Source organism: Ursus arctos, unplaced genomic scaffold, assembly GCF_023065955.2.
Source record: "Ursus arctos isolate Adak ecotype North America unplaced genomic scaffold, UrsArc2.0 scaffold_10, whole genome shotgun sequence".
NCBI lineage: Eukaryota > Metazoa > Chordata > Mammalia > Carnivora > Ursidae > Ursus > Ursus arctos.
Window position 1 is genome coordinate 21,650,799 of NW_026622764.1, and position 25,582 is coordinate 21,676,380.

At 34.7% G+C, this 25,582-nt stretch overlaps 1 pseudogene; it reads left to right on the top strand.

The window, feature by feature from the left end:
• The first annotated feature begins 2,558 nt into the window (after window positions 1-2,558).
• LOC113251076 (40S ribosomal protein S6-like) lies at window positions 2,559-3,303 on the top strand (annotated as a pseudogene).
• The last annotated feature ends 22,279 nt before the right edge of the window (window positions 3,304-25,582 follow it).

Consider the following 25,582-nt stretch of genomic DNA (forward strand, 5'->3'; position numbering starts at 1 on the left):
CTTGATGCAATAAACTTCACCTAGCAAGTTATCTAAACTCAGGTAAGGCCTCTATATAGTCTCTGGACAAAGGTAACTATTCTCTTGCAAGGGAGAGTTCACTTTTGCTAGCCCAAAGGTTTCAGGGGACTCTGGGAATTCAAGTATGTCTAGCATGTTCACTCACATGTCTGCATCCCATGTGGCAGCAATGCACTCCTTCCCTATCAGGGACTGATTCTAGTATAGGGACTTGCACGGGCTGTGAATTCAACCATTGCAGCAATTTTGCTACTCAATCATGAGATCCTCAGCCTAATTTTTTTTTATCACAGTTAGCTCTGGTCACTGAAAGAGAGGGGATCTTTTGATGTTTATATAAAATCTATTTAACTTTCACACCATTTCTTGGTTTGGCATTTGGTTGACCTGATAATGCAAGTTATTTTATTTTTAAGTTTGTTAAGGATAGTTAAGAAAAATCAGCTGTCCATGATAGTTTTCAAATGTTCCTTATTTTTGGAAAATTTAAAAATTTTACACTGGCCAGTGCAATTCCTTCTACCTAACTCAGATGAGAGTTCTAATTGTAATGCTCCCTGAGAAAGAAGCTAGACTGTTTACACACAAAATTTGTCAATAATTGGTCAAACCCATGGTACTTCCAGACTTCTCCACAAACAGCAAGACTCAGGTGGCCAGACCAAACCTCAGACAAAGATTTGTAGGTCCTGATATTTAGAATCTGACTAATATACAGGAAGAAAAAAAATAGTAAGTTCCAGAGATATTGGCAGGACACTTACAGTGTATGTTACTTCTAGAAACGTCCTTCACATCAACACTGAAAAAGCATCTGTTTTTCCAAGGCACAACTCAAGCATATGTGTGCACCAAATACTTCTACAAGTGGGAAACAGTGACAAATCGATTCCTGAATCACCTGTACTTATTTTATTTACTAGAATTCACTAAAAGACTGCTTAGATTAGTGCACTTCTTTTAATTCAGTGGAGTTAATTGAAAGAAAAATAAATGTTTTTAATGGTACCATCTAATTTTACTGAAAATGGAGATAAAAACCATAATTGATAAAAGAAGAGTATAAACCATTTTAGAAGTAATCTCAATATGTGAAGCTGGTTAAGTAAAATCTAAAAATGCCAGGTAGTTTAACTCTAAAAGCCACTAAGTTGCAAATGTTAATTAGTTGGAAATGTTTCAATATTGGGATATTAAAAGCAGTAATGACAGTAGAATAATTTGAAAGTTCAGGCTCACATGATTCTCAAAGAGGGGAAATCAACTCACATTATGTCTTAAGAGTCAAATAACTAAGGCTGAGAATTACTGCTTTAGATAAAATTGTGTGGCTTTCTCTAAAGTATTAGGGCAAGGACATTGTAATATAGCAAATCAGCAAAACTAGCAATTGAAAATCTCAGTCAGTTGAGCAGTATCTGACTCTTGATTTCAGGTTAGGTCATGATCTCCGGGTCTTGAAATCAAGTCCCTGTTTGGGCTCCATGCGCAGCATGGAGTCTGCTTCTCTCTCTCCCGCTCCTTGCTTACATGCTCTCTTTCTCTCTCTCAAATAAATAAAATACAATATTTTTTAAAAAAACCAAGAAAACGGAAAGATGCAGGAAAGATATTTTCAAAGAAATCATGAAGTTTATACATAATTTTGACTATATTAAAGACATAGCATGTTGGGTATTTTGATGATGAAATGGTGATTAGTACATGAAAATATTAATTAAATATAAGGAAGTTGTAAATATGTGAGAAATAGTACTGGTTGTCTTATGAAGGATACTACTTATCATTCATTGTTTTAGGTCAATACGGTTGAAAATTCAAAACACAAAGAATAGCCACCTAAACATGATATTGAAAATATAGAAACATAAGTCACTAAGAACATAGAATCACACACTGCTTCATCTGCAGAGAAAAAAATTAAAGAGAACAAGGAATGCCTGCTATTTTTCATTATAAAGCTTTCTGGTTGTATTTTATTATTATACATTTAAGTATTTATATCATTACTGTAATGAAAATAATTATTTTCTGGTTTGAAAAAAATAATTAATGTAGATTCATAGGATCCATCATATTTCAGGCCAAAAAAAAAAGAAATCAAGGAAAAGAAAACATAAAATAGATTTTGAATTCTTTTTTTTTTTTTTTTGGCTAAGGACGGTCTATTTCTTTTTTTTTTTTTTTAATGTTTTATTATATTACGTTAGTCACTATACAGTACATCCCTGGTTTCTGATGTAAAGTTTGATGATTCATTAGTTGCGTATAACACCCAGTGCACCATGCAATACGTGCCCTCCTTACTACCCATCACCAGCCTATCCCATTCCCCCACCCCCCTCCCCTCTGAAGCCCTCAGTTTGTTTCTCATAGTCCATAGTCTCTCATGCTTCATTCCCCCTTCTGATCATCCCCCCTTCTTTATCCCTTGAATTCTTGAAGTAATTTTTTTTTCCATACAACAGTGTGATGAAGTAAAATTAAGAACTTAAGCTCTTTCTTGTAGTGCCTCTGTGGTGGTAGGCTGCTTTAGGATGAAGCTGAACATCTCTTTCTCAGCTCCTGGCTGCCAGAAATGCAATGAAATGGGTGACAAATGCAAACTTCGCACATTTTATGAGAAGCGTATGGCCACAGAGCTTGTTGCTGATGCTGTGGGTGAAGAATGGAAGGGTTACGTGGTCCGACTCAGTGGTGGCAATAACAAACAAGGCTTCCCCCTGAAGCAAGGTGCTTTAAGCCACGACCATGCCCACATGTTGCTGAGTAAGGAGCATCCCTGTTACAGACCAGGAGGACTGGAGAAAGAAAGCACAAATCTATATGAGATTGCATAGTGGATGCCAATCTCAGTGTTCTCAACTTGGTCATTGTTTAAAAAGACGGGAGGAGGATATACCTGGACTCACTGATACTACTGTGCCTCATTGCCTGGGACCCAAAAGAGCTAGCAGAATTCACAAACTTTTCAATCTCTCTAAAGAAGATGATGTCTGCCTGTATGTTGTGAGAAAACCCCTAAACAAAGAAGGTAAGTAAGCTAGAACCAAAATGCCCAAGATTCAGCATCTTGTTATTCCACCTGTCCTCCAACACAAATGTCAGCATATTGTTCTGAAGAAACAGCATATTAAGAAAAATAAAGAAGAGGCTGCAGAATATGCTAAACTTTTGGCCAAGAAAATGATGGAAGCCAAAGAAAAATGACAGGAACAGTTCACCAAGAGACAGAGACTGTCCTGTCTGACAGTTTCTACCTCTGAGTCCTGTCAAAAATGAGATTCTTTTTTTTTTTAAGATTTTATTTATTTATTTGACAGAGAGAGAGAGTGAGAGAGAGAGAGCATGCACACAAGCACAAGCAAGGGGAATGGCAGGGAGAGGGAGAAGCAGACTCCCTGCTGAGCAGGGAGCCTGAAGCAGGGCTGGATCCTAGGACCCTGGGATTATGACCTGAGCTGAAGGCAGATGCTTAACTGAATGAGCCACCCAGGCGCCCCAAAAATGAGATTGTCTAAGAGTAGCAAATAGATCAGACATAAAAAAAAAGAACTTAAGAATATCAAAGTCTTAGAATAAAGTGACATGCAAAGACCACTGAATTAAATCTAAAACAAATGGTTGAATATTTTACGTAAATCTTATTTAATAAATATATACATGAATAAATATTCTTGACAGAGACAGTATAACAAGAATAAATCCATAGAGACTATAAAAATTTGGCTCTAAAAAATTCAGGACAGATGGAAAATAAAATATAATAAACTTGCTGTGTAAAGGATAAAATAAAACAAGTTTTCAACTTTAACTCTGAAAATTCAATAAATGAACATCAAAGAGTCAACTTTTAAGTAGACAGAAGTGGAATTTAAAACTGGGTAGGTCTCTTTCAAATGATTAAGGAGGAACAAAGCAATATTTGATGAAAGTTGCAACAAAAAAGCTATATATGTATTTATATATGGGAAATAGAACTTATGATATTTTAGTAAATGTATATTCTAGATTAATATATTTGTCTCAAATCAAGGGATTGTTTTCTAAGACACGTAAAAATAAAATCAAGTCAAAATAATATCATAACTAATAAATAACAAAAGAGTAAATTAATTTTTAAAGAACTATGTCAAAATAAAAATGTGGCCAAAATTGATCCAAAAAAATCAAAAAAATTGATTTTTTTAAAGACATCTAAAAAATATAATCCCTAAAGCATGTGTATCAACTAAGATATGTAAGTAAATATGGAATAAGCAAAAATTATTTCTGTGTATTTTTAACTATTGACTGATAGGAATTATTGCTCCTTGGCTAGTTAATAGCAAGTAGCCTTGCTTGAAAATTTTGACACTAATTACATTATTGTCTTCAGGGCCATGAACAAAAAAGATTTAAAATATAACTTAGTAGGAAGATAGATTTAGCCTTCTATTACATTCCACCCTAGTTCATAAGAGTGCTGTGATTTTCAGGATTGCTTTTCCCCAGCATAGCCAATGTTAAACATGGCATTTCTCAAAACAATGAACAGGTACATGTTTAAAACTGGGTTCATGTAGTTTCATTAAACCCACATGGAAATAAAAATGAGCATGCGATTAACTTCAGTAATGGGGAAAATGATACAGAAGAAAAAAAAGTGGATGTATTTAAAATAGCATGTGGCTCATACTTATTTCATCCCATCATGCGTGTCCTCTAGAATATTTATAATAATAAATTAAAAGATTATTATCTGAATCTTTTGTCAGAATCTGGATTGTTTACCACAAAGTATAATAACAACAGAGCAAAAGACTTCCATGTCCTGCAGAATGGCACACTAATTTTATCACAAATACAGAGTCAAGAACCATATGATCCTTTCAATTGATGCAGAAAAAGCATTTGACAAAATACAGCATCCTTTCCTGATTAAAACCCTTCAGAGTGTAGGGATAGAGGGTACATTACTCAATTTCATAAAAACCATCTATGAAAAGCCTACAGCGAATATCATTCTCAATGGGGAAAAGCTGAAAGCCTTTCCCTTAAGATCAGGAACACGACAAGGATGCCCACTCTCGCCATTATTATTCAACATAGTACTAGAAGTCCTTGCAACAGCAATCAGACAACAAAAAGGGATGGATAAAAGGTATCCAAATCGGCAAAGAAGAAGTCAAACTGTCTCTCTTCGCAGATGACATGATATTCTATATGGAAAACCCAAAAGAATCCACTCCCAAACTACTAGAAGTTATAGAGCAATTCAGTAATGTGGCGGGATACAAAATCAATGCTCAGAAATCAGTTGCATTTCTATACACGAATAATGAGACTGAAGAAAGAGAAATTAGGGAATCCATTCCATTTACAATAGCACCAAAAATCATACGTTATCTTGGAATTAACTTAACCAGAGATGTAAAGGATCTATATTCTAGAAACTACAAATCACTCTTGAAAGACATTGAAGAAGACACAAAAAGATGGAAAAATATCCCATGCTCATGGATTGGAAGAATTAACATAGTTAAAATGTCTATGCTACCCAGGGCAATCTGCACTTTCAATGCCATCCTGATCAAAATATCAATGACATTTTTCAAAGAACTGGGACAAACAGCCCTTAAATTTGTGTGGAACCAGAAAAGGCCCCGACTCGCCAAGGAATTGTTGAAAAGGAAAAACAAAGCTGGGGGCATCACATTGCTGGATTTCAAGCTATACAACAAAGCTGTGATCACAAAGACAGCATGGTACTGGCACAAAAACAGACACATAGACCAATGGAACACAACAGAGAACCCAGAAATGGACCCTCGGCTCTTTGGGCAACTAATCTTTGATAAAGCAGGAAAAAACATCCAGTGGAAAAAAGACAGTCTCTTCAATAAATGGTGCTGGGAAAATTGGACAGCTATATGCAAAAGAATGAAACTTGACCACTGGCTCACACCATACACAAAGATAAACTCCAAATGGATGAAAGACCTGGATGTGAGACAGGAATCCATCAAAATTCTAAAGGAGAACATAGGCAGCAACCTCTTTGACATCGGCCACAGCAACTTTTTTTCATGACACATCTCTAAAGGCAAGAGAAGCAAAAGAAAAAATGAACTTGTGGGACTTCATCAAGATAAAAACTTCTGCACAGCCAAGGAAACAGAAAAACTAAGAGGCAGCCCACGGAGTGGGAGAATATATTTGCAAATGACACTATAGATGAAAGACTGGTATCCAAGATCTACAAAGAACTTCTCAAACTCAATACACAAGAAACAAATAAACAAATCAAAAAAGGGGCATAAGATATGAACAGACACTTTTCCAATGAAGACATACAAATGGATAACAGACACATGAAAAAATGTTCAAAATCATTAGCCATCAGGGAAATTCAAATCAAAACCACTTTGAGATACCACCTTATGTCAGTTAGAATGGCAAAAATTGACAAGGCAGGAAACAACAAATGTTGAAGAGGATGTGGAGAAAGGGGATCCCTCTTACATAGTTGGTGGGAATGCAAGTTGGTACAGCCACTTTGGAAAACAGTGTGGAGGTCCCTTAAAAAGTTAAAAATTGAGCTACCCTATGATCCAGCAATTGCACTACTGGGTATTTACCCCAAAGATACAGACATAGTGAAGAGAAGGGCGAAATGCACCCCAATGTTCATAGCAGCATTGTCCACAATAGCTAAATCGTGGAAGGAACCGAGATGCCCTTCAACAGATGACTGGATTAAGAAGATGTGGTCCATATATACAATGGAATATTACTCAGCCATCAAAAAGAACAATTTCTCAACATTTGCTGCAACATGGATGGGACTGGAAGAAATAATGCTAAGTGAAGTAAGTCAAGCAGAGAAAGACAATTATCATATGATTTCACTCATTTATGGAACATAAGAAGTAGGAAGATCGGTAGGAGAAGAAAGGGAAGAAGAAGGGGGGGTAAACAGAAGGGGGAATGAACCATGAGAGACTATGGACTCTGGGAAACAAACTGAGTGCTTCAGAGGGGAGGGGGGTGGGGGATTGGGATAGGCCGGTGATGGGTATTAAGGAGGGCACGTATTGCATGGTGCACTGGGTGTTATACGCAAGTAATGAATCATGGAACTTTACATCAAAAACTATGGATGTACTGTATGGTGACTAACATAATATAATAAAACAATATTATTAAAAAAAAATACAATCACCAAAGACAGTGAAAATGAGAGATGGACATGGAGACAGAAGAAAAAAGAAACCTGATTAAAAAAAAAAATAAAAGTAAATATGCTCAGAAGTCAAAAATAGGACTGTGAATGCTGAGTGTTGCTTATTTCTTTTCTTTTTAAAGATTTTATTTATTTATTTGACAGAGAGAGACAGCAAAAGAGGGAACACAAGCAAGCAGAGTGGGAGGGAGAAGCAGGCTTCCCGCCAAGCAGGGAGCCTGATGCAGGGCTGGATCCCAGGACCCTGGGATCATGACCTGAGCCAAAGGTAGATGCTTAACGGCTGAGCCACTCAGGCACCCCTGAGTGGTGCTTATTTCTGACCTTGATCTTACATTCGAAACATCTGCTGAACCCTAGAGAACTTCTTTTTGAAGGTAACATGGAATTCAGAAAAAAAAAAAAAAAAAAAAAAAGAGGTGAAATCTAGTACCTTCCCAAAGTTCAGGGTCAAATAAAAGCTTTCACATGAATATGGACCAAAAAGGTCCAAACCTCAAATAAGGATGAAATAAATGTAAATTTATCCTGCAGAATGATCTGCAAAGAGAATTTTCCTGCCTGAAAACAGGTACTGGGTGGAGGAAACAAATCCTCAACTAAGAATATGTAACCACAAACTGGGCCTCATGTGTATTTGTGTTCCAGATTCAGACTATCTGTGTCATCCAAAAATTCTCAAACCACAAAATGTGTTCCTAAACAAAAACCCAGCAAAAAAGATATGCATGTGATTAGCAAACTTCAGGAAGGGAAGCAATGATACAAAAGAAGAGAAAGTAGATGTATTTAAAATAGTATCTGGCTAGTACTGATGTCAGTCTCTATATTCAAAAAAGATACAGTGAGGCATTACAACTCCAGTCACCAATAAGACTTTCTCCTTCCCTCTAATCAATTCTTACTCTATCCTGGATGGTATTCTAACAGTTAGAATAGAGGGAAACACCTGGCCTATTGATTTTACTTTCATGATAGGCTTTCAATGAGGAGAAGCAACACTGAAAGGGTGAGGGAGAAGACATCCGTTGAATAAAGTTTTGAGTTTTCATAATTATAATTTAACTGCTGTAATAACACTGACATTGTGATTTTTAAATTATATGGGGCATGCCTAACATTATATACCAAAATTCTAATTATACATGGGCATGTTTCTGTAACTTTTTACTGCCAACAACATATAGTTTTAAGTATTATAATTTGATAATAAATCCAAATATCTTACTGGGGGGGGGAGTCACTCTTTTTTAAAACTTTTTAATATACCTGATTATGTGAGGGCCTTCATTTATTCATATGAGCTTTTGGGCAAGTCTGTTACAAAAGTTACTTCGACTTTGGAATTCCATTTATTTTAAAGAACGATTTTTGGGGGGGAATGCCATGGTAACACCTTTCCATCCATGAGTATGGTATAGCTTACTCAATGTTTATTCTTCTTTTATATAGTATATCTAAGTGTTAGTGGATAATTTTCCTAGTAACCAAACAGACCGGAACCAAAAATCCCCAGTTTCCTCCACTAATAAATTTCAAATCATTTGGATTTTCCATTGATAAGATACAAATGTACTTCCTAAAACTCTTATTTCTAAAGAGATATAAACCTTAGAGGCTGCTGCTTCCCATATAAGAGGATAATACTGAAAAAAAAGTCAAAAAGCAAATGTATTTATATTACTTGTGTATATTTTGATACAAATTTCTATCACATAATCTTTTTTATCAACCTAATATTTTGAAATAATTGATTGTAGCATGCAATCATACAGATGCTTTTATAAAAGATTTATTAATTTTTGACACTGCATTGCTGAATGCCTTGGATATATAGGTATTTTTTGTTGTTGTCCAAAGTTAACTTTTGAAGTTAAATTCTGTCTCTTAGGAATTTTTTTATCTTAAGCCACAGGATAAATTTATACTTAACCTCAAAGGATATTTTAAGTGATTCTAACAATCAACAAAAATGTGAAATCTTTGGTTAATGAGAGACTGGGGAAGTGTATCTTTTTATTTTTATTTTTCCTTCTAATCAAATTTTTCTTTAAAAAAAAATGCTCTCAGGATAATTCTCAAGTGTGCTCCCCTCCCCTCCCCTCCCCCCAAGGCAAAAAGTAGAGTGCGACTTTTGGAGAAAAAAATATTTCTACAGGGATTCTCTTTCTGCACACAGCAGGGTTTGACCCCATGTGGCCTTCTCCCTGGAGTGAGTAATTGTCCAGATGAAAGAAGGAATGAATGATCTCACAACGTGAAAGTCAGAGGCAAAACCACAGAGCCTCGAAAGACAAAAGGAGACTGTGCTGCACTCTTCCTTGATTCTTCTTTTTTTCCCTTGCATGACTGTGCTTTAAAATTTGTGGCTCTATACATTTGATGTACTGCTTCCTATTTTGGTCCCTACTGAATATCAAACTCATGAATCTTGTAACTGGAAAAATCGAATTTTTCTGTCCATAAATACTGATAGCATTTAACTCAGAGTATCTAAAACCATTATTGTGTTATACAGAAATCATGGAGGAAAGGAAAAGGAAAATTGGCTTTTTTTAAAAAAAATTCCTTTAAAAATATTTTTTGACATTTTTCCTCTTGTAATTCCATATCAGCATGAATTTATCACAACTGTAATGAAAGAGACCTTACAAAAAATAATTTATAAAAACATTCTTTTACCTACATCATCGGCAATCTTCAAGAGCAAACCAAATAAGTCACATGTACATTATTGACAGTGTTAGTCACTATTTTGTTTGAATTCTTTTCTGCGGTGTGTGTCTCTGGGTGAGTATGTGGGTGTTGTATCTTTTCTTATGTAACTTCAGTTTTTAATTTCCACTCTAAAATAGTTTTTTCAAGCTTACAAAATCAAAAACCATCATAGAGAAATGACTCATAACTTTTTTTGAAAAACAGATATAAATCATGATAATTACAATATTTTAATAATTACATAGTGAATAAGTCAAATATCCTGACCATCCCTTGCACTGTTTCAGGCGTCAAGGTAGCATTAAATTTTCCTCAACTTTTAAATTATACCACAGACTTGTAAAAATCTTTTCAATAAACTGAAACTTTGAAACGGTGTTCTTTACATCATCATGACTGACCACTTCCTTTCAGAATTGCATTTGATATATTCAAATTCAGCCATCTTTCTTTACACCTGCGATGACTATTGGTGAAATAGTTATAACTAATGAAATTTCTCCTATATTCTGCATATTGATTGTTTATTTGTAATATACCTTTAATAAAAATACATCAAGAGATATCTCAAGAGTTACAGAGGTCATAGTGTGACTAAAGTGTGGTGAAGAAGAGATATCCCTGTGGAAAGGCCCAAAGAAAGCGTAAAAAGAATTTATTTAAATTAATCTGAATTCTCCACCAATCCATGATTTCAGTCCAATTTTATCTATTCAATGCTGTGTTGTAATTGTAAAGCATGCCACAATCCCTACCTCTACCCCACCAAAGGAATCTCTCTCCCTCTCTCTCTCTCTCTCTCTTTTTCGCGCGCGTGCGCGCACAAACACACACACACACACACACACACACACACACACACACACACAAAACAATGTATACGACATTGGGCATATTGCATGAAGATGGGATATAAAGGGAAATGCATGTGCACTGGTTCACAAAATCTCTGTGAGAAATAAATAAATCTAGAGTTCATGGGGATTATGGGGAAATCAGGGAAGAATCAAGTAGGTAGATTCCAAGGACCAGAGAAGGGTGTGGCCTTAATGTGATAAACCTTCCTTCTCTGGAGAATCATCTCCTATTGTGTTGCATATGGAATGTGATCTCTCTCTGTCTCTTCCTCTATGTAAATAAGACAAAGGTGTGATTGATGTGATCTAATGTCACATTAGATCTAATGTCAAAACCAGAAATTATTTTAGAGTGAAATGATGCAATAAAATGAATACAACTTGGTAATTTTGTTATTGTCTGACAAATTCACTGTATTATGTTGGTAGACCTATGGAATAATTCTGCTGAAGATTCATTCTCAAAAATAAGTTTATTTTATACAATGAAAATACTATATATACATCCAAATAAAAGCAAAATAAAGAGGTAATCTGTGTATTTAAATATTAAAAGATAACATAAAAGTGTAATTTGTTGCTACATATTCAAGTACTCTAATGAGTTTCTAAGTTAGCTATTTCTAACATCAGTGTATTTTCCTTAAAAGTTAGTTGATTTTTCAATGCAATATAGTTATTTTTAATCTTTAAATAATTGTGTAGAGCTTGCTGTATCATTGCATTTTCATGATTAAAAATTTTGGAAGGGCTGGCAATATCATTTTACTCTTCTCTATAGAATATAGTTTTTTTCTAAAGAATATTCTCCTTAAATATGCTGAGGTTCCTGGTGAGCCAAAAATAAATTCAGTTAAATGCATTTTTTTAATTCCATTTTTAACTGAAATCTGCAAACACTACAGGCCAAATATTTTTACAAATATAATTTGTTTTTGTTTTGCCTCCATTCAGTCTATTTTTGGCAAATATTTTAAGAAAATAATACTTCTAAGTTATCACTATTTATAAATATTTGAAAATATTGCAAAATGTATATGCTACAAAATTGTTGATTTTTTCATTTTCATTCCATTCAGGTAAATATTATGAATTTATCCAGTTAAAATATGAACACATCAAAGGATTCTTTCCACATTTCAGTATTCCAAAGTTCAATCAAATAATTTTAAAATTAAATAATGTTTCATTATTTAGTTTATTTATATTTGTCTTGCTTTTGTGGGATGAAATTTGATAGCTTCTTGTTTGCTTTTCTTTTTTGCATTAATTCCGATTCTCTACAATTCAAGAGTTGAATATTCTGGAGCTTCATTTGGCAATTTTAATGGTAATTTGGAAAAAAAAAAAAAGCGCCGAATACCAGTGCATGTCACTATTTCATCCAAGTTTTATAATATCTTAAATTCTAATTAACAATGATCAGGCAAAACAGAAAGTGAATATTCTTATGCTGGAGTATTTTTGTTTATTCAGCACAAGCATTAGGCTCCTTCTATTAAAATAAACAAGCTGTGGTGTGTGCACTTGTGTGTGTGTGTGTGTGTGTGTGTGTGTGTGTGTGTGTGAGACTTTTAATAACTCAAGCTTCTCATTAATTGGTACAACATTACATCTTGTTTGGATAGAATCGGGAGTTATATATTTACCACAACCTATCTCAAAGTCCTTTGGCTCCACAGTTTTCTGAATTTAATAAAAAATGTTATTTATACAATGACATTTGCCTCACCAAATTTAGAATGCATTTTATCATTGCAAAAATAATTTTATTATTGATGTAATTTTTAACTAAATTTATAACATATTTTAAAATGTCATATAATCCACATTTAATGAAATATACTTTCAAAAGCTTTACTTTGATTTCATAAATTGGATGAATATATTTGAACCATTTTTGCAGTTATCCGATTTTCTATTAAATGCACTAGATGATATTGTTATAAAATTGTCTGCCTTTACCTGTTTGCAAATATTTTCTTATGCAAATAAATTCACAAATACCAATTAAATTTTCTATGTTCATAAAAAAACTTTGATTAAAATGATCAAAATTAATTTAGAAAAAGAATCATTTGATCTAAATAAAAAATGAATCTTCAGAGTGATATGAAAATGTTATTTCCGCAGTTGCACATGCAATATTTTCACCATGTTCTTACAATAAGTACTCACTGTTGGAGAGACGGTGATGTTTCTTCAGCAGATTTGAGTTGTGTGGTCTCATGACATCAATGATATACCCACTACCTTTCTCTGTCATGGTAGATGTCTAATATCAACAAATATTTTGCTTACCATGAGTTACCAAAAAAGAAAACGCTGTACATATATTTCATTTAAAATGCACTATCTTTTGTTGGCTCATTATTACCAAAGGGGCTTACTACAGAATTTTAAAAGTGCATTATTAGCCAATAAAAGACAAGTAACTTTAGACTTGCACTATAGAAGAAATGATGAAACGCCACAGTCTGGCCGGTTCGGGCTGCTCTAACAAAGCATCATACACTGGATGCCTTAAGCAACAAATATGTTTCTCATAGCCCTGAGGGCTGGGAACTCCAAGATCAAGTTGCCACAGACTCAGAGTCTGATAAGGGTTCAATTCAGAGAAGGTCTTCTCACTGTGTCCTCACACGGTATAAAAAAGGGTAAGCGAGTTCTCTGAGATCTCTCTGATAAGGGCAGTAATCCCATTCCTGAGTATTCCACCCTCATGTGTTAATTTCTGTCATAGCCCTGACCTCCTAACATCATCACTTTGGGGGTTATAATTGCAACAAATGAATTTTGGGGAGACAAACATTCAGTAGAACCATCACAGAAGCTAGCAGGCTATTATTTACATTTATCACATGATGATACATCTCTATTTCTACACTGTCAGGAAAATAAAACAATCCCGCCAACCCAAAGATTCTTCTGTAACAATGTAGAAGAGAAAAAGAACATAACAATAATTGAGTATGTATATTCAATGCTTCTTTGCTGTGACAAAATACTATATACTTAGTGGATGGATTAAACCATATAAAGGTATTCTCTTACAGTTCTGTATGTCAGAAATCCTAAAATCAGGATGTCTGCAGGGCTACATACGTGGTGGACTATAGTGCAAAGGCTGTTTCCTTGCATTTTTCAGCTTCTAGAAGCTTACACGCATTGGCTCAGAGACTTTCATTACTCCAACCTCTGCTTCTGTCATTGTAGCTCCTATTTTGCCTCTGCCTCTTCTGCTTTTCTTCCCCTCACAGGAATTCTTGTGATCACATGGGGCATACCTGGGTAATCCTTTATATCAAATCCTTAATTTATTCACATCTGCAAAATCCCTTTTACTATGTAACACATTCACTGGTTCTGGGGATTAGGACTGGGGATCTTTTTGAAGTTATTATTCTTTCTACCTAAGGAAACATTAATAACATGCATGTAAGGTTGCACAAAAGGGAATACAAAATTAAAACAAAATCTCAGAAACTTTATACAGCACAGCAGAAGAAATAATAAATTCCCTAAACTTCTTGAGAGACCAAAACCTATACCTCCTAACAGTTTTCTTTATGTCTTCTAAGAGAACACTGAGCTAATTCCAGTAGTGCGTTTTTACATATCTAGAGGTCATTTGGTCTGCAAACTTGGAGGTAACTCTATACTGTAAAGCATGGAAAACAAGCTCAGTCTTCAGAGAGATCTCTATTCCACCGGTCAGAGTAAGGACTCAGACTGACATGTTTCCAAGGAAACAGTTTAAGAAAAAGTGGAAGGGAATGCCAAAGAAAAAATGTACCTGATTGAGGTAACAGGCAAGAAAGACTTACTCCAGACTACTGCAGTAGGAAGGGGGGACCGAACTCAGCTCTGCTGAAACAAGATGTGGGAGAGCTTGTAAGGGCTGGATTCAGCTAGTGGAAAAGTACTGTATGACACTTTGGGGAGGTAGGTCGATGTGATTAGACCATGTATGCTTGCTAATTGGTACTTATCAAAGTTAGGCTCCTATCCTCCCACAGAGACTGGGTGATAGGGGCTCTATCTTTCTTATGATTACATTTTAAAGGGATGACTCCCAGCTCCTTGAGAAAGACATTCCTGGGTTATAAAACTGGTAAAAGGCTGGGAGGGGATTTGCATGTCAGTGGGTAGAGAAAGGATTTACATAGTGCATTTCCTAAGGTAAACACTCTAAGGTAAAGGGAGGTCTAGGGCCTAGACTTAGGAAGAAACCTGTCTAAAGCTGAATCAAGCTAAGGGGAACACTAAGGAAGTCTTGGTCAGGGAAAACCATTTCTTTGCCCTTTGTAAATGGAGAAAGACATTTTCATTTATTCTTACATTGTATCTACACCTTCACTCTAAGTTTCTACATTTCTTACCGACCTCATAGACTAGAAGCCTGGCTTCTAACCAGTTCAACAAGTGACCTTCAGGACAACTGTATTTAATACTTTTCCCATCACACTGGATAGGATTAGCTGCTTGTAACCACTTAGGTCAAAGAAGAGTACATTTTTTTATCAGTGACTGCAGACCCAGAAAGGGAGTTTTTAGTTATGTAGAACCTGAATATATCCAGGAAAAGAAGGAAGGGCTACTAGTGGTATATTCTGAGGTTAGGCCATGTGTTAAAATAAGAACTCTGCTCTGTGAGTACACATTGTGCACCACAGTAGAAACTGGAAATACAATGCAAGCCCACCCTGACATGTTAATATAACTTTGAATTATATTTTACGATTGCAGAGAGAACATTTTGACATGAATTCTGAACCAGTTAGAACCTTGGGATAACAAGATAAACTAAGGAAGTCTGGGACAGACGTTGACTTCAGGTTGTTACTGGATCCAGCAAAGACACATTGTAAGAACCTGGTTACTGGCAACATAGAAGCCTCGTAACCATGAAAATATCAGTAACAAGAGATCTATTTTCCTATGGACAGTGCACACCCATGCAGCTTGACGTCTATGGAGTACAATGTAAAGTGGAAATTACCTCCAGGAAAGATAATCTTTTGAAAGAATTGTAACTAGAGATAGGACACGGCTGAAAACTAAATTTCAGCTGGAAAATTGAGAGGCATATCCAGAGACAATCCTGGAACTGATCAGGCTCTGCTTATGGAATTAGATAATGAGAAATGCAGAGATTACTCAGGGATAAAAATATTGATCTACTGAATAAAACCAAGCTTGACGACTCCAAAAAGGACAGTCAGAGTTTTGAAATATGTCAGGCCATGCCTCTCCAATTTGTTTCTCCTCCATAAGAAGTAACACAATAAAAAACTGCTGAAAAATGGCATTTCAATGTAGGTGGATAAATTAATAATGCACAGAAAAGTCTTTCTCTACAATCTATTTAAATTGTTCAAATGGCAGTATAAATGCTAAGTGTTTAAGATCATCTGGTTATGCAGGTATACTGGATGTCCATATGCATGGTGACACAAACAGAAAAGCTGAATACCTGTAAGTGTTTTAAACCTATAATACATAATCAAGTGTAATCAATCTTTTGAGTGTTACCTAATAAAGTCCTTTTCTTTCCTTCAAAAATCTTAATTTTTAATATATATGTATATAATTTGTTTAAAAAGTTTAATAAATAATACCATTTAGATAAGCTTGATGCTAAAAAGATAATTTCAAAAAATGCGTTTTAGCATTTACAACTATTTACTTAAAAAGTTATTTTGAAGGAAAATAAATCATTCAACATGCAAGAAAATTTTAAATGGGAATAGAATAGACACAAACCGTTCTGCCTTATCGCTTTCAGGAGATTAAACTTTATGTCAAGTTTTTCTTTGTCCTTTATATCTAGAGACAGAAAGTCACCTTGAGGCATATCATCTTTGTTCTGCTGGGAAGATGTATGATTTTCCTTTTTTATTCATGCAAATGTTATGCCAGAAGGCACATTTAGACAGGGCCAGGGTGTAAAAGGACCTATTGTGTCCTCACAAAGGGAGCGCCTCACAAATGCTTCTGGCTGCAGAGCTCTCACTAGGGTAGGAGTGGGACCGTCTCCTGCAGAGCAAGTAGCTTCTTGGGGGGACAGGGCTTGATACTCTCACTCTTTTCACTCTTATTGTTCAAATCTGCAGCATCCCTCTGATGGGCTGAAGTGTTTGGAGAAGACACAGATAAGAGGAGCACTTCATGAAGGATAGAGCCTCACGGTGATTGACTTGTAGTCAATACAATAGATTGGATTTCCTGGAGGAAGGTTTGCTTCTGCAGAGCATGTGGCTAAGGAGGACCATAGTGTTTGGGGGAAATATATAAGAATGATTATTTGCATGTGTATGGGCTGCTGTGCTCAATTATACAGATAGTGCCCAGGGATTTGAAACAAGCAAAAGATCACATTAGCCTGGAATGAATGTCCATTACAAAGGGCAGGTTTAGTTTACCAGCAGCTAACTCAAGTCACTGGGAAGCAGCAACTAAGCCAGACTGGCTAAACCCCACGTTTTCTCTCTAATATTTGGAAGCAGGGTTTACCTTAGCTAGATAATACAGAAAGCCTGAAATTTTGATCAATTAAGAGAGGTCTTTAAAAAAATAAACTTCCTGTTAATAAGTACAAATCAGGGCAAGAAGGGAGGAGGGATACAAATATGCAATATATATTCTAAAACAGAGATTGGCTTGGTGTGCTGCTCTGAACTGACCTAAGGGTTGTTCGCTTGTAATGCATATTTTTAAATTCTTACTATAAGCCTCCTTCCCACAAGCATGCTAGCAGACAGTAAGATATAAGGAAAGTGAATTTCAGACTGAATTCTGTCACACCTGCAAACATTTACTAGCAAACAAGGAAATAGTTATAGAACCCAATTTGTAAGCTTCAAGAAGTCACCAGCTCTCTGGCCTTTTGGACGCTCTAACAAGACTTTACAATAAATCTAGTAGTGGCGTTCAACTCAGTTTCTAGTTAAATTACACAAAAAGATTTTCATATATGTAGTTGGGATGTGGTATGTCAGTATTTAGCCTGCATTCCCAAGTGAAGAAATTTGTGAGTCTTTCAAAACCCAACAAAGTACTCTTGATCATCTATGCTAAAGGGTCTTAAAGTTAATTACAGATCATATTATAGATACAAATCAGGTTGATTAAGCAATAGAACAACATTAATTTTTTTCTGGATTATTTGGTAATATGTCCTTCTAAGACATGGAAAACAATTTGGGAGAAATATTCAGGAAAGTTCCTGGTGGGGGTAATAGGAATTTGAAAAATGAATGGGGATCATAACTTTGCTGCAAATTTTAGAAGTAGGAAGAAGCTAAACTATATATATTTTTAAAATGGATAAGCTGTTTCAGATAAGATGTTATACTCACAGACTTGAGGTAAGAGCAGGGAAATGGATATTTAATGGGTCTAGGTATTAGTCAAACTTCTTGGCCCGACTGGTGATTACAGAGGTATAATATTTCAATAGGCTGTGCACTAATAAACTCCCTAGTTTTCCGTAGTATGTTTATATCAGTAACAAGTTTAACGGAAGATATTTAAAAAATTAAAAACAGAAACAACAAATGTGGATACGGAGCGGGAAAGTTCTCAAATTTACTGAAGTGAATCTGTAGAAGTTTTGCTTATAATACGTTTCAGTTTGTATATGAAGAATGATTTGAGGATTTCCAGCAAGTAAGTGAGCATTTTAGGGCACAATGACTACAGATGTGAAAAAGCGTTGAAAAGTGCTCAGTGTAGCTATAAGGTGGATGCAGGAGTGCAGCCTAGTGGAAATTAAGAAAGGAAAGCAGGTGGTAGACTAAGAATTGTTTCTCATTCCCAAATCCACAAGTGCCTATCTTATTCTTTGTGAAATATGAAGTCATTTAATTCATACAGAATCCATAGGCAAAAGAACCAAGAATAAAATCCTGGGAATTATTTATATGAAACAACTGAACAGAAGTTCATTACATGAACATGAACTTAGTGCTATTATTTGATCATCCCCAGCATTACAGGTAAGGGAACTGATTTACAATGTGCTTAAGTAATTTGCACAGATGGCAAAAAAGTGGTGGCAAGGTTCCAAGACCACCAATTCAGAATGGACCTGGTACTGAATTACTGAAGTAAAATATAAATGGAAGTTATTGATGATAAGGAAGTTGGGGAACCAATTCTGGAGGACTGGATGGATAATACATATGATTATTTGAGTATCCTGTTACTAGTTTGCAATGAAGAGACAGCTGTGATTTAGGTGTCAAATGCCCGGACAGATATAACGGAGGGACCGACCAGGAGGAGGATTGTAGTGAATGGTATATCAAGGTACTGGGATTTAATGCAGGTGGATGGTTTACCTGAGGCTGCCAGAATGTCCTAAATAAGTGTTCACACTATTCTCCAACAGTACTTCCAAATGTATAGGGATAGGTGAGCACATTTCATTCAAGAAGCTACAAAGGGATTTTTGTTTGCCTGACGACTGTTTTGCAGTTAAGACAAGAGAGTAGAGGCAGCAGCTTTTTGAGGGTAAATTTGGAAAAGATTATATATATAATTGAGGCTGATATGTTAGGAGATATGTTAGATACATGCCTTCTCTTTGTTCAAGGTTTAAGTAGAATCTGCCAAAACACAATTCAGTTCACTTTCTCTATTTCTGAAACAACTGTAATTATAAGAAAAATAGAGTGTCTTTTTAGCAACTGATATTTTATATATGAAAAATAACAGAAATGTAGCTAATAAAATATTGTTTAATTGCTTTTTTAAAAACTTGATATGATGGAAAATGTAGGATATAAGTATTTAATCAAGTCAGGCTTTCCAGACTATCATTCAAAGCCTGATAGGAGATATGTATTGCAGTAATTTACTCAATAAAAGATATATCAAAGATCTGGATTTGGTTGTATAGATGATGAGTTATAATACTAGGGAGATAAACATGATCACATGGTATCAGCTTCTCATAGGATGACAGTGTGCCAAAAATCGAAAGTGGATTTTAGATTATGATTACACACATTGAAGCAAAACCATTTCTGAAAATCTTTGTTGCCATGTAGGTCAGCTTTCTAAAGGGCTACAGGAGACAAGGAATAAGTTACTTACAATCTATTCATTTATAGCTATCGTGTCTTACATGATTTATTGCAAATTGGCTTCATCAAAGAGCAAGCTTAAGGTAATTTGTGTCAGTTCTCCAGTTACAAGTTTATAAAGAGATTGAGGAATACTGTATTTATAATTCTGATAATAGATGCAATTGTGATTCCTATCATTGTATATAGAATCCCTACCCTAGAAATGGATCCATTGATCATCTGAGCAAAGTCCAAAGTATACAAATAACACATGTAATCATTTAGCAAACATCTAGCTTAAGGTCAGTAGAGCCTGCTGACTTCTAAATTCAGCATTATAATGTGATAGGTACTAATACAACAGTTACTTCAAGACAGGTTTTTAATTTCAGGAAGTATGGAAGAGTATGTATATAGGGTATCTTTTTTTTTTTTTTTTAAGATTTATTTGAGAGAGAGAGAGTGAGAAAGAGAGAGAGAGAGCAAATGGGGAAGGACAAAGGGAGAATCTCAAGCAAACTCCCAGCTGAGTGTGGAATCCAAGACAGGACTCCAGCCAATGACCCTGAGATCATGACCTGAGCCAAAATCAAGAGTTGTATGCTTAACCAACTGAGCACCTCAGGTGCCTTGAGAAAGCTTATTTTTTGCATTACCTCCTTTTGTTTCTTGGCATTTGTGTCATACATATGTATTCCCTATTGATATTATTTAATCTTCTAATCAAAAATTTTAAAAAAAGAAAAAGAAGATGTTTGAATGAAGCCTTCAGGAAAACAGACCACTGAAGAATCAGGAACCTGTATCTAACTCTGAGATGTTAGTGAGGTTAATAAACATTGGGCAGTGAATGTCACAGCAAAAATAATGAAATTATAATGTTAAGAAGACAGAAATTCAAGCCATCAGATTCTTATGAGTTTGGAAATACTGATGTTTTCTATTGAGATGATTAAATTGGAAAGTGATCAACATGAGCATTTCTTCTAACCAATATAATGGGAAAACATGAACTCTTGTAATTATATCCTAGTTGAAGGAATAGTAAGCTATTGCCATTTTCCTGATCCAGTACTTAGTTCAGGATTTTTTTTTTCCTATAATTTGCATAAGTAAAGAGCCACTCCTTCTACCATTAAATATGTTATTCACTCTTCAGCTCTTAGTATATTTAATCCAGCTGACACCAAACTGACCAGGGTATGTAATTACTTTGAACTTAATGTAGAGTCCACTATGCTTAGAACTAATATCAATTTTTTTTTTAAAGATTCTACTTATTCATTTTTGGAGAGAGAGAGAGAGAGTGAGCGTGAGCACAAGAGCGGGGTGGGAGCAGAGGGATAAGTACGCTCCCCACTAAGCAGGGAGCCCAAGGAAGGGATCGATCCCAGGACTCTGGGATCATGACCTGAGCTGAAGGCAGATACCCAACTGACTGAACCACCTAGGCACTCAAGATCAAATACTCCTGGAAAACTAAACATTTTATATTTTAAATTACAAATATTAAATTATTTATACCTAGATACATAGGTAGATACTTAGAGTGTAAGTGGAAACATTGAGAAAGTAATTTTCTTTCAGTTTTAACTTAGATATTCTGTTGTGATAAAAAAGTACTCTCTTATATCAAGAAACATAATCACAGTACTTAGCAGCAATAATTATCGAGGCAGTTGGACAGTGCCAGGACTCAGAGAATAATAGAAACTCCACAGGGGAAAGGATGATAATTATTGGAAATGCCAAAGAAATATCTTTTAAAGAAAAAGAGCAATTAAAAAATGCACTGAACCACATGTATGTCCCTTGTTTTGATAAAAAATGCTTTAAACATTCTTATAAAAGATATATACTCATATAAATATTTGATTGTCATTAAGCAGTCAATTGTTGAAAATTAGACTACAATGATATATACCAATAGGTTGAAAGAGGATTAGAGATTTAAATAGAGAACACCCCTAAAATCTTTATAATGAATATTTTCCACTATGAAATAATAATAGTAAGGGAACACATATTTCTGGAAATTCGCAGCTGAAGGTGACCAAAAGCAGTGTAAAGGAAAAGATCTCTTTATTAGTATTCTAGATTCATTCTAAATAGATAAGCTTCTACAGTGCTTTTACCCTTCAATTAAAATTTCTTTAAGAAGCTTAATACGTTGATACACATTTTAGTAAAAATGGTGCAGCTTACATGCTCTCAAGCCATATTAACAAGCCATATGGTTTATAATTTGCAGCTTTCACAAGAATAAACAGTGCAGTGTTGCAAAGTAAATCATCTAAATAGATTTATCTAGATACATTAAGTGAAATGATGCTAATTTGCAGCTCATTCATTTGACAGAGCTTATCCTGTTTGCCTAGGCAGTTGATTCTATAGTTTTGGATCACTAACATAGATTTAATCATATAATTGTGGTAAACATGAGAAAAAAATACGTAGATATATTCTATCGAATATAACTAAGGGTTTTAAGACCTATGGATTTTCAGCATTATCTTTTTACCCTCACAGAGGTGATAATTAAGTTTAGCTTCTCTCTCATGAAGCATTGATTAGTTATAAACATTTAATATTCCATTACTAGAGGAATATAAGTAAACTAATGGATTGGCAAGGGAGAGAATTTGATAGGATCATTAGATATTGCTAAAAAATAAATGAATTACATATAATTATTATTATTATTTTTTGTTTGTTTTTTTAAAGATTTTATTTATTTATTTGACAGAGATAGAGACAGCCAGCAGGAGAGGGAACACAAGCAGGGGGAGTGGGAGAGGAAGAAGCAGGCTCATAGCGGAGGAGCCTGATGTGGGGCTCGATCCCATAACGCCAGGATCACGCCCTGAGCCGAAGGCAGACGCTTAACCGCTGTGCCACCCAGGCGCCCCACATATAATTATTTTTAATTCTCTTCAATGGCTTTACTATATTTATAATGCATTGGGTTATGATGATATATATCATTTTTAATGTGAGCAAATTGTTGTTTGCAGTCATTTCCTAGTATAAATATATTTGCAATAACAGATACTGCTTTTTAAAAAAAAAATTTTGAGAGAAAGAGAGTGTGCATGCGTGCCTGCGTGAGTGAAGAGGGGAAGGGGCAAAGGGGAAGAGGGACAGAGAATCCCGAGCAGCTCCACGCTCAGTGCAGAGAATGATGCAGGGCTCAATCGCAGGACCCTAAGATCAGGACCTGAGCCAAAATCAAGAGCTGGACGCTTAACTGACTGAGCCACCCAGGTGCCCCGATACTGCTTTTTAAAAAATAGCACATTACCATCTATTATTTGCCCTCGCATGTCAATAAATGTATAAGGTAAATTCCTAGAGATGTAATTTGTGAATCACAGCAAATGTGTTTTTCTTAAAATGGCCAAAGATTGGCCATTTCCCCCACACCCAAGCCCTAAAAAACTGCAGAAGCAATTCAGAATATCAACAAAGAACATATGAGAGTTCAGGCTTTCTTGCAATCTCTCGGGCAATGTGTATTATAAATTATTTGGTTTTGCTATACTGACTTTAAAATGGCACCTCGTTGTTATTTTAATTTACATTTACTTGATTGTTACCAAATTCAGTATTGTGTCATGGATGTAAAAGTAACTTAAATTTATTTTTTTATGTAAAATGATTGATGTATAATTTAAAAACAATACTGCTAGATGATGTATAAAAACCTTTGAAGATATCAAAAAACTTGGATAAGTGTTAAGCATAGAAGTTACTAATCCTGTTAAGCACTTTTTTTTTTAGTTTAAGGTATTTTTGCTAAAATTTTTCTCATTTTTTTATGAAGTCATATTTAGCAATATTTTCATGTAAGAATTCTGGGTTTCCTGAGTTTATTGTCTTGCTAAGAAAAGAGAGTTTCCTTTTACTCCTATTTTATAAAGTGCCTTTGTCATAAACAGGGAAGTTTTTTTAATGATATTTCCATATTTATTGAGATAATAATAGGATAATAAAAAATAGCCATGATGACAGTAAAAATCCACCAAGTTAACAGTAACCCCAGAAATTTTTCATGAGTATGATCTATTAACCAAAGATTTTAACTAATAAATTGTATTTGAAATTTAAGTTCCTATTTATTTCAAATTTATATAAAAACTTTACTACAACCAATATAAAATTATAAATGTTTTTTCATGAATGTATTAAAACAATTGTATGGTCATTTTCCACTAATTTTGGAATTAGGAATTGTGTTGAGTTAGGAGAGGCTTTCTAATATTGACACATTCTTAGATTCACAGCATAAACTCCACTTAGCCACAGTTTTATTTTTTAAACTTCGTTTCTAGATTTAATTTACCAATATATTATCTTTGTATGTTTGCATATAATTCTATGAATAAATATGTCCTATAATTGATTGATTTGGGCATCAATATTATATAGTCTCAAAAATTTAGCTGCAGTACAGGAGACACTGCCATACTCTTTTTGAAACTTCCTTTGAATCTATAATTATTTCAAAATGAAAGGTTAAAAAAATGAAATAAGAAGAAGAATGTACTATTACCACATGCAACAACATGAATGAACTTCTAAATATAATGTTGAGCAAAAGAGGCTAGATACAAAAAGTAAACAGCATAATGCCATTACATACCGGGTTCAGTTTTAGTAGTGGCCACAAACTATAGTCTTCCCAGTGTTGTGATATATGTAAATTCCTTTAAGGGCAAAGCATCCAGCTTTCACTTTATCTGTTGTCATATTGTCCCCATTCCCCTCTGCTACATTTTAAAGTATTTTTTCCTCCATTTTTTAACAGATACTCAGTATAAAGAGGACATAACAAAATTATTGAAAGCACACAATATGTTTTGCTTTCCATTACAGATAGATGGAAAAAATAAGAACACAAAATCTAAATAGGAAAAAAAAATACATGTAAGTAAAAACTAGGAGCATAAATTGAAAAGAGTAAAACACAATTGTTTCTTTTAAGCACATAGCAGAATATGTTAAAAATATGATGAGAAGTAAATTGCTCTAACATAGTTTTCTTTATTCAGCTTTTTTAGAGTAAGAAGTAAAATGCTTTGGTTCCTTAGGTTATGGAAACATTGAAGAATAAGTCTGACAATTAACTAGAAAACAATCTTTGCATTTGTATAGCTAGAGACTAGGGAGGACAAACATGGACTGAAATTTTTCAAAACTCTTCCCATTCATTTGACATACTAATTGAATATTTATTAAGCGACAGTGAAGTTAACACTTCTGATTTAAAAAAAAAAAAAGAGGGGCGCCTGGTGTCTCAGTTGGGTAAGTGTCTACCTTTGGCTCAGGTCATGACCCCAGGGTGCCAGGATCAAGTCAGAGTTGGGGTTCCTGCTCAGCAGAGAGCCTGCTTATCCCTCTCCCTCCACCCACCTCCTGTCCCCCGCTAATGGGCACTCTCTCTCAAATAAATAAATAAAATCTTACGGAAAAAAAAAGACAAACGATAACAAAGCAAAATAGATATGTCTTCCATATAATCTACAACTTACAGGGCAAAACAGGCCAAAACACATGATGCATTTAAAATAATTTAATAATAAAAATAATAATAATGATAATAGTATTGTAGCCTCCAAAGAATTTTATTGAAATGGCCAACTACACCAGCTTATAGTAGCCATAGGCAAGGGCAAAAAACTTTACTA